The 17,791-nt window shown below is 38.5% G+C and overlaps 1 protein-coding gene across 15 annotated transcripts in view; it reads right to left on the reverse strand.

Moving 5' to 3' along the window:
- Nucleotides 1-17,791, reverse strand: part of TRDMT1 (tRNA aspartic acid methyltransferase 1) — a 90,941-nt gene that overhangs the window by 48,416 nt on the left and 24,734 nt on the right. Inside the window, exons 1-2 of one of the 15 annotated variants that reach the window (XM_042991163.1) lie at nucleotides 14,959-17,250; nucleotides 13,872-13,931 (exon numbers count right to left, since the gene is read on the reverse strand). The exons of 12 other annotated variants lie outside the window; for them this stretch is intronic. The gene's annotated coding sequence lies outside the window, so the exon portion shown is untranslated. Of the gene's footprint in view, nucleotides 1-5,352; nucleotides 7,322-13,871; nucleotides 13,932-14,958; nucleotides 17,251-17,791 lie in introns of those variants that run through there. 2 more of the 15 variants (XM_042991161.1, XM_042991164.1) reach the window with 2 other exon arrangements.

A 17,791-nucleotide genomic window follows, 5' to 3' on the forward strand; every position in this document is an offset into this window, starting at 1 on the left:
CCATTTGCTGTTAATAGTTAGCACAGGTAGACCAAATATCAAAAAATGAAAAGAAAATTTAGTGGTGAGAAGCTAGGGCTCATGCAGCAGGCACCAGAAATAAAACCCAGATCATAGAAGATGGAGTAAAGAGGAAGGCTCACACACACTCAGAAAATAATCACAGCCATTCACTGAGGCCTAAGAGTGAAGATGCCAGACACAAAACAAGGGCGTGAATGTCTTTAAGTACATATTTGCTGAAGACACTCGGCCAGGCCCAGCTATCTCCTAGGTATATATCACTGGAAACTCTGAGGTCCGGAGAGTAATATATAGCTGACTCCAACCGAGTTTAAAAGCAGTAACTAGTCCCTTGCCTTGATATGAAGTTGTACATAATATCTTTGTCAAGGGCATCAGAGAAATCTTGAAACACAAATCAAGAAGGCTTTTAAACAAACAAGAAAATTAGTATATAAGGATCATTTTGCAAAATCACAGACCTGTTATAATTCAGGTCAAGAACTAAGTTACTACTAAGCACTGTAAGAGAGCTCAGAATTAAATCAACTTTATTGAACTATTTTACTGTTCTGCTGAATAAGATATCTTATGAGCATGATGTAGCCTGCTTGCATTTCCACAATATATGCAGCAAACTGGGATTGCCTGGAGTTGATTAATATGACTTTTCTCTTCTTTCAGGCTGATGGACAATCTACAGTGATGTGCTGAATCTGTACCACAATCAATAATTAATTTTATGTTCTTGCATCATGTGCCCGAAAGACATAAAAACTTACAAAAAGTAACTGCCAAATAAATGTTTTATGTGGCTAAGAACTGATGAACCGAAAATTCTCAGAAAACAAGAGATTTTAAAAGTCAATAAGCAAATGCACTGTTTACACATTACTGTGGATTGTTGTAAAATTAGGATCCACTGCATGACCTAAAAAGTTACTTCCATGATGAGAAATGGATGTACCAAGATATTGCTGACAGTAATTCAACTTGCTTTTTCAAAACAGAATTGTTCTGGGGTATGGACATGTTTCTAAGGAAACATTTAGACTTATAAATAACAATTTAAAAAAGCAAACCTGTCAATTCTGTCAAAATCTGGACTTGAGATCCAAAGACAAGTTGACTAATATTTTCTACTATAGACTTGAAAAATCCAAAAATCTTTGTCAAGCCACATACACATATTTTGAAAATGTTTACTAAAAGTATCTAAGTGAATATAATTCACTTAGTGAATTTTGTACAAGTGAGCTAGATCTATTACTTAAATCATGCAGGAGCAGTGATTCTTGAAAAGAGAATTGGGGAAAGGGAACCCATCAGGATCTTCTAGTGGGATGGAGCATGGGATGTGTTTTCAGCACTTTGGTCTATTGCTTTACCTGGATTTTATTCATGATATTTCAGTTATTACACTGGACTGTGTACGTATCAACAGGATACATGGGTATAAAAGGTGAGACACTCTAGTTAGAGAAATGCGTATAAATGCTGTGAAAATATTGTCAGATCAGATGTACAAGGAAAGACAAGAGGTATCGTACTATTTACATGAGGACTGAATTGAAAAAGGTAGATTTAGTTATACCAGGAGAGATTTCTAGGGAAATGTAAGAAATGTCACTGACAATACATGCATAAGTCCTGTTCTCAAATATGTCTCAAGTAGGCAAGAATCTCTCTCTCTCTCCCTCTCTCTCTCTCTCTCTCTCTCTCTCTCACACACACACACACACACACACCCTATGTGAATAGCAATAATTTTCCTTCTTTTTCTGATCACTCTTTCTGGAGAAGTTGTAGGAAAAACCTCTGGTTGGTAGTAGTGAAAAGGCACAAGTTCACGCTCTACCTGCCTTTCCTAACCAAATAAATCAGAAAGTTTAATTGTGCATAGTTACTAAGGTGGGGGAAAAATTCTGTTTTTAAAAATGTAAATATAAAATTAACCAGTCCACTTGGAAATAAGAAAAGTAGCTTAATTTTTCTTTGTTTTCTTTATCATTTATTTTCTGACTTGTACCTTATATGGGTGAGTAATTATTTGAATGAGCTCATTATAATCACACCTGAGACACCGAATCAGGTATGTTAATACTGACACCTAGTTGTGAAATGAAAGGTGACTTGAACATATCCAATGTCTATTTCCTTTCATTCAAAGTGATAGCTTAAGAATAAAAAAGTACTGTGCAAAAACAGACCTGAAAGGATTCTGGATTTAAAATGATTACTAATGAGGCACCTGGGTGGCTCAATGGGTTAAGCATCAGATTCTTGATTTTAGTTCAGGTCATGATTTCACAATCATGAGTTCGAGCCCCGCATTGGGCTCCAAGCTTAGCATGAAGCCTGCTTAAGACTCTCTGTCTCTCTTCCTCTGCCCCTCTCCCCCACTCACACACTCTTTTTCTCTCAAAAACATAAATAAAATAAATAAAATGATTGCTAAGTGTTTTATCACTATTAGCAAAGTATATTTCTTTTCTTTTTAAAGATTCTTGCATTTTAAAACTTGCAAATAAATTCTCTGAATTAAATAAAATTTAAAATAAGTCTCAATTTTTTTTACAAAGTCCATTAATTTCCTTAGAAAATCGCCTTAGGGGGCGCCTGGGTGGCTCAGTCAGTTAAGCGGCCGAAATCGCTCAGGTCATGATCTCGCGGTCCATGAGTTCGAGCCCCGCGTCGGGCTCTGTGCCGACGGCTCAGAGCCTGGAGCCTGTTTCGGATTCTGTGTCTCCCTCTCTCTGACCCTCCCCCATTCGTGCTCTGTCTCTCTCTGTCTCAAAAATAAATAAATGTTAAAAAAAAAAGAAAAAAAAGAAAATCGCCTTAGAAGTTTAGCTAACAGTAACCCAAAAAAACTTACTTTGGGTCAAGATATATACTAGATCTTTCTTACTAAGACCTAACTAAATACAAGAGCTCATCAACCAGAAAGTAGACAGGAACCACTTGAGACCTGTGTACAGACCAGAGCTGGGGAAGTGGGACAAGAGAGAAAGGTGCCAACTAATATTTAAAAAGGAGCACACTGAATTTACATGGAAAGAAAAATAAAGATGCTATGCCAGATAACAGTGCAATGTGGAGAAGAGGAGACAATGCATTCTGATTAGGACCTTGAGAACGGAAATGAAGATGTTAAGAAAAAAGAAGAACGTGATAGTTTGTGCTCTCTGGCCTTTCTACTATCGGTTTGTTTCTACTGTGGAAAAATAAATGGAACGGCTGCACTCTAATCACCATGTTAGTCCATGAAGAGAAGGGCCGCTTTCCAGGCTGATGAGGCAAAGAAGGAGAAGGAGCAGACGTCCTGAAGGATTTCACAGAGTTGCTGTAGCAGCCCTGGATTACTACGTCTAGACATATTTTATGTGAGAAACAAATTTTGACCTTTTGGACACCATTATTTTGGATGTCTCTATCATGGACAGTTGAACCTAATCCTAATGAATGCATGAACCCCATCCTAACAGTTACCCCAGCTGTTCAGCCAGGGTGTGTGTGCACACGCGCGAGGAGAGAATTTCAGGTTCAGTTCCTATTTAGACCAGATCAATGTACTTGGGCAAACATTTATTGAGTCATGTGTGCAAAACATTTTGTAGACCCACAGGGATGGATACACTAAGTGTATATTTATGGAGGTCAGGGGAGTCTTAAAATTAAAACATTGTTCTTCTCTGAAGTACAAGAATCCCTCCTTTAATATAAAGTTTTCCTTATGAAGGGGATTCCTACTAAGCAAATACTTTCTTCATTATTTTTTAATTTTTATTACTGAAGTATAGCCGGGATACAATATTAGTTTCAGGTGGACCACACAGTGATTCGACAATCCTGTACCTTACTCAGTGCTCACCATGGTAAGTGAAGTCACCATTAACACTATCTCTTCATGATTTGTTAAAAGTCACATCTATGTTTCCCTGAGAACAACTCTGAAGACTTGATTTAAGGAAATATAAAAAATTTAGAAAACTAAGCAAAATCATACATCAAATAAACAACTCAAAAATCTAATTACTAGCATTACTAGCAATACCAGCACTAATAACACCACCATGATATACCTCAAAATCTCAAAAGCAAAACTGCTGAAACTCTGCAACAATCATAATCAACCTCATGTATTCTCTAACCCCAGTAATCTCTCACTGAATACTTGTGCACAGCAAGACTTCCTCAGATGAGTTATCATAATACTGATTAGAAGGTGACACAATAACTCCCACTAAGGAAGTTCTGGTTTCCTTTTGGAATGATGGCTTGAGTGTCACCCAACAGCCTCCGTGGCTCTTGACATAAAACAAAGGTCAAACTAAAAATATTGATAATGATTACTAAAGAGGGGACACAATCATAATTTCTTTAATTTCTCAGGCTTTCATGCAACAGATCTTTTAATGATTACAAGTGTTCATAAGCCCTTTTTATAAAAGGTGCTTGGTATTTTTAAATGATTTCTTGTCCTAATATTAAGAAATGTCTCCTTCTGGGGTGCCTGGGTGGCTCAGTCGGGTAAGCGACCGACTTCGGCTCAGGTCATGATCTTGCAGTTTGTGAGTTCAAGCCCCACGTCGGGCTCTGTGCTGACAGCTCAGAGCCTGGAGCCTGCTTCGGATTCTATGTCTCCCCCTCTCTCTACCCCTCCCCTGCTCATGCTCTGTGTCTGTCTCTCAGTCTCTCAGTAATAAATAAACATTAAAAAGTTAAAAAAAGAAAAAAAAAAAAAGAAATGTCTCCTTCCAATTGAAGTTTGATAACTTTTTAAAACTTGGGAAGCAATATCAGATTGCTTATTTTTACATTCCGTTTTTTTTTTTTTTAAAGAAAAATAAACCTTCATTTGCTTTTGCTTCTTATAGAAAGTCTATATTTTAGAAACTTTATTAAGGGAGATGGTCAGTGTTCAACGGACATGTTTATTTATAAGCTACACACATCAATACATGTAACACTTGATGTCAATTTTTTAAAAAACATGAAAGCTGCTCTTTTTTCTGAACTCCTATCAGTAAATTTACACTCATGGGGTTTCCCAGGATTCTTCCTAGGTTCTAATGAAGTCATTCTACTGCTTCCAAGTTATCTGGTACTTCACCACTGTCTACCCGATAAAATCCACACTTCTTAGTATGATCTCATGGTGCATTGCTGTCTAGCCTTCTCTCTTGACATTGTCCCTCAATCAACCACTTTCTTTCAACTCATACCCACCACACTCATACACATACACTTTTTCCCCAGGTAATACCCAACTACTTATCATGCCCCAGAGGGGCCATAACTTCTCAATCCTAATGCTTCTGTACATAGTTTAAAAGCCTATCCTACCCTGCCCAAGGTCACCATCTTTCTGGTCCTAGCTCATTTTTATTGGTCCCTCAGGACCCATTCAGCTCAGGCATGACTCCTCCAGGGGGCTTTCACTGAGCCGGCCAGATTGAAGTGGGGGCCGGTCCCTCGGGCTGTCACTGCACTGGGTAGTTCACACAGTCAGCACATTTATCCCAGGACACCACCTCTCCCACTAGACTCTGTGATCTCATAGAGCCCATGCCATGGCTCGTGCATCCCAGCCTGACTCACAGCACCCAGACATTTCTACAATTGGCACCCAATAGGCCTTCAGTAAACATCTGAATGAATAGTATGAAAATGAGTGAATTTGATCTCTAACTTCAACTCCTGATTATTGTTGATTACCCTCTTCAGTGTCCTGTTCCTGGGAACAGGACTAGCTTAAAAGCCTTTAATAATCCTGTACCTAAGTGTTTATCGATGTCTGAAAGACCGTGTTTAAGTAGATTGTTTGACATTCGGGTAAAATTTTAACTTCGGAAACACAATGAAGTTTCCAGAATGGCCTACAAAATTCTATTCATTTTACAAATATGTTAGAGAATAGCACCAATAGGGCTAGCGTCAGGCAGTTATAAACATTCGTTAGAGTACATATCGTGTACTAGGCACCCGAGATGAGTGGACACCTGTGTTGTGCTTTGCCAGCATCCAGTACCCTTTTTTCTGGCAATAGTCCCAGAGTTTCTTTTGGGGATCTCACCTCACTCACTTTCTTTCAAGTGGTTTAGATAGCCTCAACCCCTTCCCCTAGTTTCTCCGAAAGCGCGTGTCAGATGCCTGAGCCAAGACTTCCAGAGTGGGTTCAGGAAGGGCAAACAAGACAAAATAAGCAACTAGGCACAAGAAGAGAGAACACCTGACTTTTCCTTGGGCAACTAGGAAGAGATGCTTGCTCTTTCTTACTGAGTTTAACCATGGAAGGGAAGGATATTACGTGCAGCAGCAACTACAGCCTTCTGATGCAGTAACAGGAGCATGTATATAAAAATGCACCCACTCTAGAGAGAACAAATTTGCGATAGATATACAGAGAAAGAAAACTGGCTCCTGGTAACATGATGCGAGCCCCTTTAAGCTGCATCCCAAACCAAGCCTATATTTGATTTCAGTCATTACATGAGTATTTACGTCTTTTATGTAAACCAGTTTGCATTGTTTTTTGTAACTTGGAAACAACAGTTCTAATAGGCATTTAAGAGAACACACACTGAAATATCACTTGTCACTCTGAAGAAATGCATTTCAAATTCCAACTTGGCAAGCAGAACAACATGAACTTTATCAAAAGCCTTGTGAATGAGAAATTAATTAACCAAACAGAACCAAAATTAATTTACCAAACAGAAGCACATCTCTTCATCAAACACTCCTCAGGTGTCCTAAGTTGAGGCAATAATCGCAGGAGTCCCAATTTGGGGGGCAAGGACTTCATTATAGGGTTACCTAACTACCTTACCCTCTACGTGTATTCTAAAGACAACAAATATGTAGAGAGCACCTGTAAGCTGTATCTCCAAGCTCTTTCAAGGAGCATATAATATTTTCAGTTGAACGGTCTTAACGATTCCTACAAAATTCAAGTTCTGAAAGTAAACGCAGTCAAAATAGAAATTTCAATTGCAGGCAATTCAAAATAAAGAATTGTGTATGATCTATTAACATATAAAAGGATGCTGCACTTCACCAATAATGACAGAAATCCACATTAATCAGTTTTACTTATCAGATTTAGGAAAGGTCTTATAAAATGAACACTGTCTAGTGCAAGAAAGTGTTTGGAAAAATGTGCCCCTCCTCTTGTTGACCGTAGTATACGTGGATTCAACTCTTCTATGACTAGTCCTAGTGATTCTATTTGTGACAATTTATGCTAAGAAATATTTGGACAATATAAGTGTAAGTCTGCATAGATGTACGAGAACAACCATATTAAAAATGATACCCATATATACTAATGTGGAGTGACAGAAATTTTTAAGGACAAAAAAGTTACTAAATAATCTTATTCAGTAATAATTCAAGTTTTGTAAAGTGTACGTGTATGTACCCATATTAAGAAAAAAAAAACAGCAAATGTCAACAGGGGCTATCTCTTTTGGTACAGAGAATTTGGGGGTAATTTTTATTTCTTCCTTTAAACCTTTTTGGATTATTTGGTCTTTTTCTTAACAATAAGAATAGAATGCTTTTGTAACCAGTGAAAAGCAAACAAACGTAAAACTATTTTTATCTTGGAACAAAAGAATTCAAAGCTTCTCCTGGTTGTGACCCTGAGAAATCACAAAAGGAAGGTATCAAGGACAGACCAAAAAGGTTTGGATACATTCTCAAAACATACCCAACTGACTGTAAGACACCCCCCCCCCCACACACACACACCAGTAAACAGGTATAACTCAATGTATTATTTATCCCACAAACTCAACAACAGTCAAAAGAATAAAAAACAAGAATTAAACTACATTGCCATGGTTCTTTAGAGATTAACAAGTAAATAGCATATGGCCAAAAATGTAGAGTTGAAAGCTATCTATTTATATATTTAGAATTCAAAGGATATAAATCTAAATCTGTGTTCTCCATTTTCCCATGACATTTAAGTCTTCCTATTAATCTCTTAAAGGCATGAACATGTTTAAAAACATTTATGTAAATAGTTAAGAAATAAGCAATATAAAGCACATGTTATCCACCCTATTACAGGTTTAAATAACAAAGACTTTGTTTTCCATAAGTTTGCTTTGAATGAACAAACCTCTATGAATGTTTCATCACTATAAAAATGTAGAAACATTCTTTGTTGAGATTTTCTTACAATTTAAAAGATCATTTCTGATACACTCATGGAAGTCAATGAAGAAATGATGTATGCTTTAGTACTCTGTGCCTAACCAACTATGAATGAAAAAAAGAGTTGTAAAACTATTATTATGTTATCAATCATAAAAATCCCAAAGATTAAACTAAAAACTCTTCTCTAAGAAAATTAAAAATAAAAAAAATAAAAACTCCTCTCTAAATTTGTCCTGCTATTCTGAGCCCCTCTTTGCTTTATATAAAGTAGACCTTTCTTAAAGCTTATTCTTTTCATTATTGACTTCATAACGTTTTAAACCCTATCCTGAATTTCTGCTACAGGCATCTCTAAAAGGATTAAGTTTTACAATTTGGCACAGAATCAGAAAGTATAAATTAGCCCTAAGACCTCAGGGGAAAAACACTTCAATTATCTCATTCCTCATTTTCCTCTTCTGCGTCTCCTCCTGACTATATATTTCTTTGCAAACCTTTTTCCATTAAGCCACGGGGTATTCAACAAATACCGGCTATCATTTTTTACTCAAAACTGTCATAGGCACACCCTACCAAGATCTTTTATTCAGAGCGTGTATGTATGTGTGTATTCACAAGTCCTCAGAAAGAAAGATTTTAGGATATGGACATCTACTTATCTAGCTCTTTCTCAGCTGTGTTTGAAGTTTAGCTCTACGATTTCCAGCTATGTGGCTTAGGCAAGTTACTTGACTTCATTAAGTCTCAGCGTCTTTACCCATGAAAGTGAGAGAACAGAGGTAATAAAGTACCTACGTCATAGAGTTTTCTGAGGATTAAATTAGCTAACACCTATAAAGCTCTTATATTTGTGCTGGCCATGCAGTAAGTACTTAATAAATGTTTGCCACGATAACTATCAAGAGTTCAAAGATTTTTTTTTAAATAAGAATATTGAATATCAAATGCTAGAAAGGACTAAGTGTAAGGACCTCTCACTGCAGGTATATCAATCGAGGATTCAGTGTTTGAGAGGGCAGTTTGGCAGTATGTATCTAAAGCCTTCAAAACTGCTTTGGCCTTAGCGATTTTATATCTGGGCACATATCCTAAGATGTGGTAGGCAGAACAGTGACCCCCCAAAAATCCATCCCCATCCTAATCCATGAAACATACAAAAATCTTACCTTACATGGCAACAGGGACTTTTGCAGATATGATTAAAGATCTTAAAAAGAGGAGATCATCCTAGGTTATGCAGGTAGACCCAGCGAGATCACAAGAAGGATGGAGGAGGGTTAGAGTTACAGGAGATGTGATGAAGGAAACAGAGGTCAGAGAGAAAAACTAGAAGATACTGTATTTGCAGCTTTGAAGATGGAGGATGAAGTCATGAGCCAAGAAATGCAGGTGACCTCTAGAAGCTGGAAAACATAAGGAAACACACTGTCCCCTTGAGCTTCCAGAAGGAAACAGCTTGGACAAAACCTTGATTTTAAGATGTTTGACCTCCAGCACTATAAGATAATCAGTTTGTGTTGCTTTAAGCCATTGTTTGTGGTGATGTGTTACACCAGCAATAGGAAACCAATATGTAAGGCAACAATAAACTAACATGAAAGATTTATATAAAAAATAAATGCTATTTTATTTATAATAGCAAAAGATTATAAGCAACCTAAATGTCCAAAAATAGTTGATTGCTTTGAACAAGAACTTCCATAAAATGGAATATTACACAACCATTAAAAAACAAGTTGGCAAATATATTTAATGACAAGGAAGGAAAACTTCAAGATATTCTAGGTGAAAAAAGAAAGCTATAGTTTATTTTAATGTTCATGAACACATGTTGAATAAAGATCGAAAAGCTATAAATCATGCAGTGTTTATCCCTGCATGAGCAAATTTTTATTTTTAAATTTTCTTCTTCATTTGTGTAGCATCAGTTTTCTCAGTAAACCATAATCTCTGGAGAAAAAGAATACAGCTGTCTTGTTACTGCTGTATCTCCATTGCACATCAGAGTAACTGACACAGAAACCACTTAAAAATTACATGCTGAATGAATGAATACATTTTCAGTGTTTCCTAATTCCATCCCCCCACCTCAAGACTTCTGGTATTCTGGCAGAGTTATGGCTCCCAAGTCCAAATAGTACACTCTCTTACTACAATGGAAGATAAGTCTTGGTGAATCCACTATAAATGCCACATTAATGTGTACAATCATGGGTTTGGATTGGTTAAGTGGGGGATAGCTTAAAAGTGCAAATTATTTTTTTTTTTATTTAAAAAAAATTTTTTAATGTTTATTTATTTTTGAGAGAGAGAGAGTGAGACAGAGTGTGAGCAGGGGAGGGCCAGAGAGAGGGAGACACAGAATGGGAAGCAGGCTCTGAGCTGTCAGCACAGAGCCCCACGTGGGGCTCGAACTCACGGACCACGAGATCATGGCCTGAGCTGAACTCGGATGCCCAACCGACTGAGCCACCCAGGCGCCCCAAAAGTACAAATTATTAAACGGGTGAGATAAACATAAAATGAACAATAAGTGTAAAAATATGTGTAAATATTCAACTTCACTAGTAATAAAAAAATTAAAATAACAATTTTATGTAGTAAACTATATATAGTTTTAAATATTATATTGGCATATTTGCGGTCAAACACTATTAGATATAAACTGGTATATCCTTTTAAAATGCAAGCTGACAATAACATCAGTCTTTAAACTGTTAGTGCTCCATGACTTAAACACTCATTCAACATCTGCTATGCAACAGGCACCATTCCAGGTACCAAGGATACAACAGTGAACAAAACTGAATAAAACAAAAAAATCCTCACCCTCCTGGACTTACATTTTAGAAGGGGAGGCAGTCAATCTTTAAAATAGTATGGTAGGCAGAAATAAGTGTTGGTGGGGGAGGGGAATTAAACAGGAAGGAGGACAGGGAGGCAGAGCAGAGAATGTAATTTTTTTTTATTTTTTTTAAATATTTATTTATTTTTGAAGGAGAGAAAAACAGAGTGTGAGTGGGGGAGGGGCAGGGAGAGGGGGAGACACAGAATCTGAAACAGGCTCCAGGCTCTGAGCTGTCAGCACAGAGCCCAACGCGGGGCTCGAACTCACAGACCACGAGATCATGACCTGAGCCGAAGTCTGACGCTTAACCGACTGAGCCACCCCAGGCTCCTGAGAAAGTAATTTTTGACAAGGGCCAGGGAAGCCCTGAGAAGGTGACATTTGAATAAAGACAAGGGACTAGTCATGTGTCTATCAAGGAGACAGCATTCCTGGCAGAAGGAACAGCACAGTGGCTCTGAAGCAGGAACGCTCTTGGTATGTTTAAGGATAGCAAGGAGCTCACTATCCCTACTCCACTCTCCAGGAGCTTACACAGAGAAGAGGACAGGGTACATCCTTATTGGCCTTTTCCTATGTCCAAACTCATGTACATTATACACACACACAAACACACACACACGCATTCTGTATATACACTATATATACAAATATACATTGCCTAAGTATAAGACAACTAGAATGAAAGTCAATACCCAGGGTCTGCAGGAGAATATCCAAAATTATGTGGGTATGGCCATTTTTGTTATACAGATGATGACAAGACATAGCTGAAATATTCAAATGACTTCATTTTACATAATTTCTTAATTTAGTTATACAAATATATATATATATTTAATTTTTTTAACATTTACTTTTGAGAGAGAAAGCGACAGGTACAGACCGTGAGTGAGGGAGGAACAGAGAGAGAGGGAGACACAGAATTAGAAGCAGGCTCCAGGCTCTGAGCTGTCAGCAGAGAGACAGACGTGGGGCTCGAACCCACAAACCGTGAGATCATGACCAGAGCTGAAGTTGGACATTTAACCAACTGAGCCACCCAGGCACCCCTAGTTACACAAATATATTTTAAATAGCACTATCTTATTAGTCCATCTAGAAATACTGCTTTTTCCACTCAAATTTCATGGAATAATTTTATTCTACTTTCTCAGCTGCATCTTTGAAATCAGAGTCTTTATCATCAACAATCACTTTTAAGTCATCTAACAGTTTTCAAGAGCACATCAACTTCCCTTCCGAGTTCCTTGAGATCTAGCACTTTTTGAGTTCACAAATGATGATGTCACTGGAAACTTTACACCAACCTCAAATATCCATTAACTACTTGTGATCTCCACAAAGTAACCCCCTACCATATTACTCTGAAAAGTAATTTCCAGGTTTGTTTCCGATGATATCTAATCCATGTAACTGCAAGGTCATCCTCCTACAAATTATTTCTAAATCTTTTAATTCATCGGTATGATTTTTCATCAATTCCATCAAGTGACTTCAATAAGCACCCAACAATGGTATGACATTTTTTCAGGCTAATGTAACTTATCTAAGCAACATTTTATTACTTTGCTCTTCAAAAGACAGTAATTGAGGAATATGAAGATCCTTCATGAAAACTAAGATATAAGGCCATATTCTCTTTTCAAAGCCTAACATTTTGGGGAAAAATGAATATACTGTATCGAAGAATTTATGACAAATATGTCTATAAAGGCATATGTATACAGGTTTGAGTTTTGTTTTTTGGTTTGGTTTTAAATAATAGAATCACAAGCCCTTTGTTTTTTATAATCACAGGAGAAATGCAAAAGATAATCTCTTCAAAGAAGCAGAACTCTGGATTTTATGTTTCCCTTGGCAAATATAAAAATGCTAACCCATAAGACAGTCTAGTAAAATGATAGATTCACATATTTTCCCCCAAGCCATGGTTACCAACATTCTGACATTTCAAATTTAATAGCAAGGGACAGACAAATGGTCAGGATTAAGTCAAATCAACAGACTGCCATCAAGTTTAAATATTCAAAGACTATAATTTAAACAACTGACTCAGCAACAATAACCACAAGAGTCAATTGAAGCCACAAGAATAAAACGCATCTGAAGAAGCAGAGAAACCCTGCTACTTTATTAGCATTTAAATGTCAGGGTTTTCAGGAAAAATGTAAGCAAGGCGAAACTACTTACTTAGTATGTCTAATTGGATCTATGAGAGTTCAAAGTCTAACTAGACTGTATTAACTAGAAGTCCTTCATATTCTGGGTTCTTCCTGGACCAAAATTCTCCTATAATTAAGGAACATGCCAAAGCCTATGAAGGTCATGTACATGCTAAAAGGCTCAGACACTTGTTTCTTAAATTAAGTCTCACTCACTAAGGGATTATTAAATTCACTATTTTGTTTGAACAAAAACTTACTAATGGATGCTGAAGAACTATGACCAACTTTCTGATGGACTTGTTTTACTCCAGTCCAAGGATTTTTGCTCAGTTTGTGGCAATTTAAAATCCCAGAATGAAAAGAATTCATGGATAACAGTAAAAGCAACTATTGGTTCACATAAAATAATGGTATTTATAGTATTTTTTTTTAAATCTCAACTACATTCTACCTACCCTGCAAAAATGAGATACAAGTCTTTTGCTTTTAGGCAGGGTGAGAGCCGACTGGCACTATTTCTGAAAAGCACTTTTTGGGGGATATTACTGGATAGTCTTCCATGGGCAAAGCAAAAGGCCAAAAGAAATCCTCAAAAGGCTCTCAACACCAACAAATACCAAATTCTACATGCAACCTTAATCTCCCTGTTCTATGATAATAATCCTTCTGTAATTACTTACAGATTTGCTGTCATGTATCAACCTCTTCTATTCAATCTTCCATACAAAGAGGTAATGTTTCTTGACATGAATAAAAGGATAAAAAAAAAAAAACACTTGAACTTCATTATTTTCACCATAACTCACTTTAACATATGATTAAAATGCTACAGTGAGTTAAAACCAAACACTTGTTCCCAATACACTTGACTCTTTGGAGAAAATTTCACATTTTATCATGTAGTACAAAAAAAAAATTATCTATTAAAATGTCACATATAGTCATGAAAACCCTTCAGGATTCTACTTATTTGTCCACAGTCCAACACATACACACACACACACACACACACACACACACACACACACACGCACATACTGGTTTATCTCCTACATAATTCCTATTAACATCCTTCAAAATACTATCCATGGACCACACTTTGAGAAATGCTAACTTAGCTCATTCCCCCAAAGAAAAATGACCTTTGTGATTCAGACTTAATACCTAAATTTAAACTTATCACAGTACAATAATATCTACTTCAACCTATGCATATTTCATAGCAAACATGACCCTACTACATTTATTCACTTATTCGTTCAACAAATAGGTATAAGCAATGTTCCAGACAAAGGCTATCTTATTATAAAATTTATATCCTTGTGAGGTGGGGGAAGACAAATCATAAACAAATAAGTATATAATATGTCTAACAATGAAAGTACTATGGGGGCAGGGGAAAAAAAAACAAAACAGAGTAAGCCAGATAGTATAGAAGGGATTGGTTCTATTTTTATATAGGTTGGTTAGAGAATGTCTCAACAGCAAAAACCTGAAGGAGATGAAGGAGCAGGAAAATAGATATCTTGAACTTTCTAGAACACAGATGGGAGCATGCTTGTTTTGTAAGGGGAACAGCAAGGAGACCTGTATTATGGACTGAATATTTGTGCTCCTCTTCAAATTCTTATGTTGCGAGTCTATCTCCCAATGTGCTGGTATTACGGGATGGCGCCCCTGGGAAGTAATTAGAATCAGATGAAGTCATGAAGATGGGGCCCTCAAGAATAGGATAAGAACCCTTGTAACAGTCATGAGAGAGCTTACCTCCTCCCTCTGCTCTCAGCCATGTGAAGATACAAGGTGAAGTCGGCACTCTGAAACCCGGACAGGGCTCTCACCAGAATTCAACCACACTGCCACCCTGATCTTGAACTTCCCAGCCTCCAGAACTGTGAGAAATAAATTCTACTGTTTAGAAGCCACCCAGTCTGTGGTACTCCTTTACAGTGGCACAAACTTACTAAGACAGCCAGCAAGCCCGGAATGAAGAAAGCAAGGGGGTAGCACAAGAAATGTGCTCGGAGACGGAAAGGGGCTGGCTCTAGACCAAGGAGGATTGAAGCTCTCATTGAGTGATAGGAGAAACCTCTCAAAGGTTTTAATCAGAGGAATGACTTGTCTAATGCATTTCTAAAGGATCACACTGACACGGTGTTGAAAAAGAACTAGAGGAGACAGAGCAGAATCAAGGACAGCAGTAAAAAAGCTGTTGCAATAACCTTTTGTCCAGGTTTCCTAAAAAAGGACCCAAGGCGAAGCTTCGCAGCAGATGCTCTTTCTGGGAGGGAAAACTCCAAAGTAGCAAGAGTACAGGACAGTGAGGCAGGGAAGGGGGAAAAGGAAACAGAAGGCAGTGCATCACTACACCGGCCATAGCTGCACAGGAAAACCCAGCCAGCTGCTCCCTCGTGAAGGACTGGTAGGGCAGGCTGTGTGGACCACCACTCCCCACAGCTGCAGGGGGAGGGATGTATTGAAGGTGACAGGAGCCCTGCAGTAACGACACTGTTTGGTTTAAAGCAACGCTTCCACATCCCCACATGTATCTGAGCAGGGAACACTGGTGGGGAGACAATGACAGAGGATGTACCTGCTGACTCCTTCACCATGTCTCTTCCTGATGAGAAGTCATCTCATGAGGCACGTATAGGAAAACACTCCTGTGGTTCTCCTTTACTCACACACTACTACTATATTCACAACACTTCTGACACTAGGTGGATATCCACAATTCACTTTGACACTAACCAGAGTTAGCCAAGGCCCCTTAAGAGCCCAGACCCACAAGACTTCCCCAACGTCAGACACCAAGGGCAAGGAGTAGGTCTCTAGGTTACCGATGACTCTGTCTTACTTGGCTACAAATCAAAGTTTCCCACAACCCCTTCCTTGGATTCCATCATTTGCTAGAACAGCTCAGAGAACTCACAGCGACACTTATGTCTGACAGTTGATTACATAATAAAGGATATGATAAAGGATACAGATGAATAGCCCGCTGAAGAGATACATAGGGCAATGTATGGAAGAGCCCGGAGCACAGGAGTCTCTGTCTCCATGGAGTTGGGGTGCACCGCCATTATGGCACGTGGATGTGTTCACCAAGCCAGAAGCTCTTTGAACCCTATACTAGTAGGATTTTTATGAAGGCTTCATCACATATGCACGATCAACCATCAACTTCCTCTCTAGTCCCTCTCCTTCCCAGAGAATGGGAGTGAAGCTGAAAGTTCCATGCTAATTACCCTTAGTCTTCCCAGTGACCACCCCCCATCCTGACGCTAACCAGGAGCAGATCAAGAGCCGCCTCATTAGAACAAAAGACATTCCTACCACCTAGAAAATTCCAAGGGATTTAGGAGCTCTGTGTCAGGAACCAGGGTCAAAGACCACATATGAGAACAAAACATGCTCCTAGTGCTCTTATCACTCAGGAAATTATAAGGGTTTTAGGAGCTCTGTGCCAGGAACTGGGAGCAGAGACCAATATATAAGTATTTTCTATTGTTGCAGAGGCAAGACTCTTCCTCTCCTCTCCACTTCAAGCTGTGTTATCCGACCCCTCCAGGCAGCTTCTGGAGCAACATTTCAGTCTGGATACTGGGGGTGGAATGAGCATTCTGGAAGTGTTAGGGAACGAGGCAACAGCGGCAGAGTTGGGGAACAACACTGAATAAGCAGGTCAGGAGTCAGGGGGCAGGTGGGGCCAAGTGAATCTGGGGTGGCATGCAAATTAAGGTTGATAAAACTTAAAAATGAATCCAGAGATTATGGATGAGGTGGTAAAGGTGAGGCTAGAGAGGAAGGATGGAAGTATAAATAGAGTTTGAAGGGAGATCCCGTGGCATTTGCCGAGATGAGTAAAAGAGAACAAACAAAGATGGCCCCAAGACACGGGTGGGGGCACGAGAGAAAAGGAGACACCTGATATGAGGATGAGGAAGGCTGAAGGGGGAAGGAGAAGCAGGAGTTCAGTTTTGTACACCTTTAGAAACAACAGAGATAACGGGAACATTACAAAATCTGGCCTTACAGAAAAATTTCAGAGAAGCTCACTTTAGAGCCAGTGTTGTCAGCATCATCAAAGGTAATGCACATTAGTCCCTGTGCCTCGCCCTGGCACTTCTCAACTCACCAACCCACTGGACCTGGCACCTTCTCCCATGGCACCATCAGGGCCCTCCTGTTGCCCAGAAGGCATTTCCCAAGACACGCTCTAAGGAACGTTATCTTACAGGATGCTAATTAGTGTGACCCCCTTCCCCACTTAGAAAAAAAAAAAATGTTCCTTACTCAAATACATATGGGAAGTGTGGATTTAAACCACACAGCACCCTTTTTGCAGGGCTTCTCAACACTTTTGGTCTATTAACGTGTCCTGAGACTTTCACGGGACAATATCGTATGAAGAGTTTCCTAAACTTATTTGACCATCAAGGCAAACTGATTAATACCTCTCAGAAGGCTACGACGTAGGATACCAGCCAGGAAATGGCAACTAACCCAAGAATACATTTTAGTCTTTATTTTACTTGGCTTTTAATATCAAATCACTCCTTAAAATCCTCTCCTCCGTTTATTTTCATGGCACAGTGTT

This window comes from Panthera tigris, chromosome B4 (genome assembly GCF_018350195.1).
Source record: "Panthera tigris isolate Pti1 chromosome B4, P.tigris_Pti1_mat1.1, whole genome shotgun sequence".
Lineage (NCBI taxonomy): Eukaryota > Metazoa > Chordata > Mammalia > Carnivora > Felidae > Panthera > Panthera tigris.